The sequence below is a fragment of the Hordeum vulgare genome, chromosome 3H (genome assembly GCF_904849725.1).
Source record: "Hordeum vulgare subsp. vulgare chromosome 3H, MorexV3_pseudomolecules_assembly, whole genome shotgun sequence".
Classification (NCBI taxonomy): Eukaryota; Viridiplantae; Streptophyta; class Magnoliopsida; order Poales; family Poaceae; genus Hordeum; species Hordeum vulgare.
The window spans coordinates 56,203,587-56,210,658 of record NC_058520.1 but is presented as its reverse complement, the minus strand read 5'-3'; positions in this window follow the sequence as shown (position 1 = coordinate 56,210,658).

Here is a 7,072-nt window from a genome sequence, read left to right as displayed (position 1 = left end):
GTCTTGCCCTCAACTACGAGGACAAGTAAGGAACTGCCATCTAGCTCTATACTTGATTCACCTTCAGTTATGAGTAAGTTTGTGACACCACCTCCTACTAGAAATCTTGATATGTCGTCTGTGCTTGATGATGCTACTTCTGCCGCCCATGATGCTTGTGATGATGCTTTGCTTGATACTGCTTTGCCACTAGGTGCATTCCTTGATGCACAAATTGCTAGAGTTGCTGCTAGATGTGATGATACTTCTGAAACTGCTGATACTATTGAGGTAGAACCTGCTATTTTGCCTGTTAGAACTAGCTCTCCTAGATGTGAATTGCCTGATATGCCTGAGGGTTATGTTATGGAGGGAGAGATAGCTGAGGACTTTCTTGCTTGTAAGGATAGCTATGATGTTGAGAAATTACTGCGCAAGTGGAAAGAAAAATCTTTGAACGCTAGGATGAAATACGACCCGAAGTTTGCTACTTCGGCTATCTTTGTGACCGATAAGGATTATGAATTCTCTGTCGACCCTGAGTTAATCACTCTGGTCGAATCTGATCCTTTTCACGGTTATGAGTCTAAAAGGGTTGTAGCCCATCTTACCAAACTGCATGATATAGCCACCCTATTCACGAGTGAGGAAAAGATCCGCCACTACTATATCCTTAAGTTGTTTCCTTTCTCGCTAAAGGATGATGCTAAGACTTGGTTCATTTCTCTTGCCCCTGGTTGTGTGCGTAGCCCCTAGGATATGATCTACTACTCCTCTGAGAAATATTTCCCTGCCCATAAGAAGCAACCTGCCTTGCAGGAAATATACAACTTTGCGCAAGTTGAAGAAGCGAGTCTCCCACAAGCTTGGGGGAGGCTCGTCTAGCTACTGAATGCTTTGCCTGATCACCCTCTTGAGAAGAATGAAATACTTGATATCTTCTATAATGGACTTACCGATGCTTCCAGAGACCAGCTAGATAGTTGTGATGGCTGTGTTTTTAGGGAATGAACTATAGAACAAGCTGAGATCCTATTGAATAACATCTTGTGCAATGAGAATGCTTGGACTATTCCCGAACCACCTCCTAAGCCAACTCCAAAGAAAAGAGGTATTCTATTCTTCAGTCCTGAAGATATGCAAGAAGCTAAGAAATCTATGAAAGAGAAAGGCATTAAATCTCAAGATGTCAAAAATCTACCACCTATCGAAGAGATCCATGGTCTTGATAACCCGATACAGGTAGTAGAAGTAAATTCTCTACGTAGATTCAATGAGAGTGATATTCCTTTTGATAAACCTGCTAGCTTATGCCTGGATGAATTTGATAACTTTGTTGCCAAACAACAAAGTTTCAATGATTATGCTAACAGACAATTGGAACAGAATGCTCGTATGCTTAGTCATTTAAGTGCTTGTGTGGACAGAAACGTCAATGATCTTAAGCTCTTGAGTAAACATGCCTCTATGGTTACTACTCAAGTAGAACAAGTACTTAAGGCTGAGAATGACTTGCTCAATGAGTTGAATGACAATTTTGTCAGAGTCGTCACTAGAGGCGGTAGAATGACCTAGGAACCTTTGTATCCTAAGGGCCATCCTAAGAGAATTGAACAAGATTCTCAAGGACTTAGCACTGATGCACCTAGTCATCCTAGGAAGAAGAAGAAAGATGATAGGAACTTGCACGCTAGCAACCCTGATGCTGTTACACCTGAGAGTCCAAACGATGTCTCTGCCTCTGATGCCGAAACACAATTTTGTGATGAACATGAGCCTAATGATAATATCAATAGTGGTGTTCATGTTGATGCTCAACCTAGCAACGATAAGGATGTGGAGATTGAACCTGTTGATCTTGATAACCCACTGCCTAAGAATAGAAGATACGATAGGAATGACTTTGCTGCTAGGAAGCATGGTAAAGAAAGGGAACCATGGGTTCAGAAACCCATGCCCTTTCCTCCCAAACCATCCAAGAAAAAGGATGATGATGATTTTAAGCGATTTGTTGAAATGATTAGACCTGTCTTTCTGCAAATGCGCTTGAAAGATATGCTCAAAATGTCCCCGTATGCTAAGTACATGAAAAATATTGTGACTAATACGAGGAGGATACCTGAGGTGGAGATTTCCACCATGCTCGCTAATTATACCTTCAAGGGTGGAACTCCTAAGAAACTAGGTGATCCCGGAGTGCCCACTATACCTTGCTCCATTAAAGGCAACTACGTTAGAACTGCTTTATGCGACCTTGGAGCTGGTGTTAGTGTGATGCCTCTCTCTCTTTATCGTAGACTTGAACTGGATAAATTGACACCCACTGAAATCTCTCTGCAAATGGCCGACAAATCAACTTCTTTCCCTATCGGCATTTGCGAGGATGTGCCTGTTGTGGTTGCTAACGTTACTATCTTAACGGACTTTGTTATCCTGGATATTCCCGAGGATGATGCCATGGCGGTCATCCTTGGAAGACCCTTTCTAAACACTGCAGGGGTTGTTATTGATTGCAACAAAGGCAATGTCACTTTCCATGTCAATGGTAATGAGCATACGGTGCACTTTTCGAAGAAACAATATCGAGTACACTGCATCAATGCTATCAAAAAAACTTCATCGATTCTTATTGGGAGCTTTGAATGCCCTATACCTACTGTCAAGATGAAGTATGATTTGCTTGTTGGGGATATTCACATCCCCATTGAGGTAACCTAGTGACTATTCGAAAATTCTTTGTTTTCTTTTGCGATTCGAAAAAGTTTGTTAAGGAGACTTGATCAACCTCATTGACGAATTTCTTTCGATGACCATGAGATGGATGAATCGAGGAGTCACAAACCTCTGTTCCAAGATTTCACCTTCAGTTGCTTAGAAGAAAAATGATAGATTTAGTTTAGTTTTCCCTATTTTCTGCTTTTAGCGTCCCGTAGAAAAGTACCCCGAAAATAAAAATTCTTCGAATGTCGTGAAAATCAAGTATGGTTTTTTCAGGAATTTTTTTAAAATACTAAGACGGAGAGCTAGTCACGGGGCTGCACTAGTGGGCCACAAGCCCTGGAGGCGCGGGCACCCCCTTGCCGCGCCTACCATGTGTCGCCCTCGATTTAATCGTACGCTAATCATACACGCAAATGCGTACGATCAAACCCAAGGACTCACGGGAAGATATCACAACACAACTCTAGACACAAATAAGATAACATCACCTTCATATTACAAGCCAGGGGCCTCGAGGGCTAGAATACGAAAGCTCGATAAACACACGAGTCAGCCGAAGCAACAAATATCTGAGTATAGACATAACACATGGGGTGCCTTAGAGAAGGCTAGCACAAAAGATACAACGATCGAACGAGGCGAGGCCTCCTGCCTGGGAACCTCCTAACTACTCCTGATCATCTGCGGCCTCCACGAAGAAGACACCATCGGGACGGCAGGCGTCGGCAGGAAAACTCCACTCCTGGGCTCCATCATCTGGTCGCAGCAACGGATCAAGGGGACAAGGGGGGAGCAAAGCAGCGGTGAGTACTCATCGAAAGTACTCGCAAGACTTACATCAGAACTATGCTAAATATGCACCAGTATCAAAGAAGGGGTTTGCTATATGTGGACTGACTGCAGCAATGCGAGAATAGAGAGAGAAGGCCTAGTCCTATCGAAGACTAGCATCTTCAGGGTCTTGCAGCAATAGACGAGAGTAGAACAGGGGTAAAACATTAATAGTCATATTGTTGCAGCAATATTAAAGTGAGGTCACACCTAAAGATCCTCCCTCGACTCCCTGCGAGGAAGCAATCCCGAGGCAAACTAATGATCCAGTTAAGTAACAATTGTAGTTGTAAAAGATCGGGGCACAACTCCAAGTCGTCCTGTAACCGTGGACACGGCTATCCGAATAGTTAATTTTCATCCCTGCAGGGGTGCACCACATGTCCCGTCACGCTCGATAACACTCTGGCCGGACATACTTTTCTGGGTCTTGCCCGACCTCGGAATATCGACACGTCGCAGCCCCATCCTAAGACTAATCAGAGAGGCCAGCCCCCCGGTCTAACTCCTAAGCACAGAGGGTTCATGGGCTCAGTTCCCCTTCGCGCTCCTGCATGTGGCGTGGGCGGCCGACGTCAGTCCTAGCATCCCTTAATCACAAGCGCGATGCATCTCGGGACCACTCAAGCACGCGCCGCTACAATGCTGGCATCTGAAAAGCTTCGGCTGATACCGCGACGCCGAGTACCCATAATTCTTCCCGCGTAGCCGGTTAGTGCGAAAAGGTCTCCGACCAACCCAGATCAAAATACCCAAATCCATTAACATTTTAATTAGGCCATCAACACAGTCTCACGGGAATCCACCCGTCTTACAACTAATCACCAATGATCCCAGTAACATGGTCGAGTAACTGTGTGGTTTTAACATCGGGGGGGGGGGATCCGAGGTATCACCCTCGTTGGATTCCGAACGATGTACCCGTGAAGGTGGGCTTAGAGGAATCACCCTCGGGGGTCCCACACTTGAGGGGTTGCACGACAGAGGCGTCATCGGAATGGTGAAAGAGGAATCACCCTCGATAACCACGACCGACTAGCTATACTGCACAGATATCATCAGGAGTACTTAGCGAGGTGTCACCCTCGGTACCCGATAGTATCTCTGTAGCGTCGTACAACGAAGGGGGGGTGTAGGTGCTGTGTCGGGTCTGGCTCATCGATCAGGGATCGAGATTGAAAACAAGCGGGGCAACTGGACTACGGGGTGAGAGGGGATGACTACTCCACCTATACTAAGCATATTAAAGGTACATGACTGAAAGTAGCGGTTCATCAAAAACAGGCTATGCATTAGATATAGGAGCTAACTACAACAGTAGCAAAATACTAATGCAAGCAGTAGGAAGAAAGACATAGGCGATATAGGAATGATCAAGGGGGGGTTTGCTTGCCTTGCTGCTCTGCGGCAAAGGACTGATCGGCAGGGTCGTAGATGTACCCGGCAGCAGCGTCAGTCTCGGGGTCTACTGGTAAGAAGAGGGGGAAGAAACAATAAATAATAGCAATGGTGCAACACAAAGCATGACATGGCAAGATGCAGGTTAGACATGAGCTAACGCAGCAACATCCGTCATAGACGGGTCGGAAGAATATCTGACGATATTTTTCGGGTCTCGGGCTACTACCGGTCATACAGGAAACGATGGAAATGTTCCATGTTTGCTATGCTAGGGACGCGTGACAGACAAATGGACCGTGTATCCGGGTTCGTCTCGTGCTGCTGATCAACTTTCATGTTGAAAATATATTGATCTGACTTACGGGTTATTTAATATTAATTTTTAAAGTTTTATTCAATAATTAGGAATTAAAAACAGATTTAAGTAATTTAATAAAAAGCTATTATGACATCAGCATGATGTCATGCTGACATCAACAGTTGACTCGTCAACTGACCAACGGGTCCAGAACGTCATGGGCACAAGTTTTAATTAAGATTAAATATTAATTAATAAGATTAACTTAGTGGGGGACCCACGTGACATACTCTAATTATTCTAATTATCCAATTAATTAATTTAACTAATATATATCTATTTATTTATTTAATAAAAACATTAACATTATCTTTATTTATTTAATTATCGCGTGGGGCCTCCCTGTCATAGACAGCGGGTGCGTTGGCCCCACCGGTAAGTGACCTAAGGCTATATACTCCTTTTTTTACAAATACATAACCATGCAATTATCGTATTCTTCCAAATATCTATATACGCAAATACATACATCGCATCTCATACATACATACATACATACATACATACGACATCTAATACATCATTTGTTTTATTTTCTTTTAACTCTTAACACTCTCATCTCTCTCTGTTAACAAACAACTGAGAACACAACAAAGAGTGTCTGTTAACTTCCTCAACATAGAAGAGAGCCAACTTCATCTCCTCCTACCGGAGTCAAACGTCGACGGATCGGAGCCCCGTTTGCTGGAACAGAACCGGGACGGTGAGGGGAACACGATGGTGGGAGGAGCCCGAGGAGGGGCTCACCAACGTTGATGGGACGGCCCGGTGAAGCCGGAGTTCGCGGGAAGCGAAGGTGACGGCGAGGAGGAGGACGAGGCGGTGACGGTGACGGCGCGGTTCCGGTGAGGACGGTCGCCGGAGAGGTCGCCGAGAGGGGCCCCGGTGAGGAGGCCCCCCCGAGATGGAGCCGCCGAGAGGGCTCCGGCCGGTGAGATGAACAGGCCTCGGCCGACGGATCCGGAGGGGTGGTGGACGGGGCTGCTGGGGCTGAGGCTCGGGAGGGTGCCGGCGTGTGTAGGGGAGGGTCGGGTCGCTGGAGCTTGCAGGGGGGGGGGGGGCGGCCGGTCGGGTGGGAGGCAGGGGAGGCCCGATGGGGGAGGGGGGCTCGCCGGCGGGGTGGAGATGTAGGGGAGGGGCTCGGTCGGCGGTTGAAGGATCCGAGATGGGGAGGCTCGCCGGCCGGTGATGGAACCGGCGGTGGAGGGTGATGCGTGGGGAGGGACCCGGCGGTTGCGGGAGAGAGAGGAGGAGCCGAGGGGAGGGTGGGTACCTCCCGTGGGTGTCGTGGGGGAGGCACGGGATCGGGCGAGGGGCCAGGGCGATGGAGGTTGGTGGGGAAGGCTGGAGGGATCGAGGGGGAAAGTGTCGATGGGGGGTTAGGTGGTTCGCAGGGGCAAGAGGCTAGGCGGGTGTGGCTCTCGCGGGGTGGGAGCCGGCGGCGGGTACTCGGAACGAGGGGAGAGGGCGCTAGGGTTTGGGTGGGAGTGGCCGGCTGGGCCACCTTGGCCCAGTCGGGCCAGTGGGGTGGGGGGTCTTTTCCTTTTTATATTTTTTTTATGAATTCTAATCCTTTTTATTATTCTATTTTTATTTACTTTCTTTTATAATTTATAATTATACTTTTAATCCTGTCTTTTGTTTATTTATTTTCATTTACTATATTTCTTTACTTATTTTGTTAAAGCTCCTTTCTTAATATATTGATATCATCAATGATTCCAAAAGTACCCGACTTGATATTATAATCCGTGACGGAATCTTTATAACTCCCCGACGTTG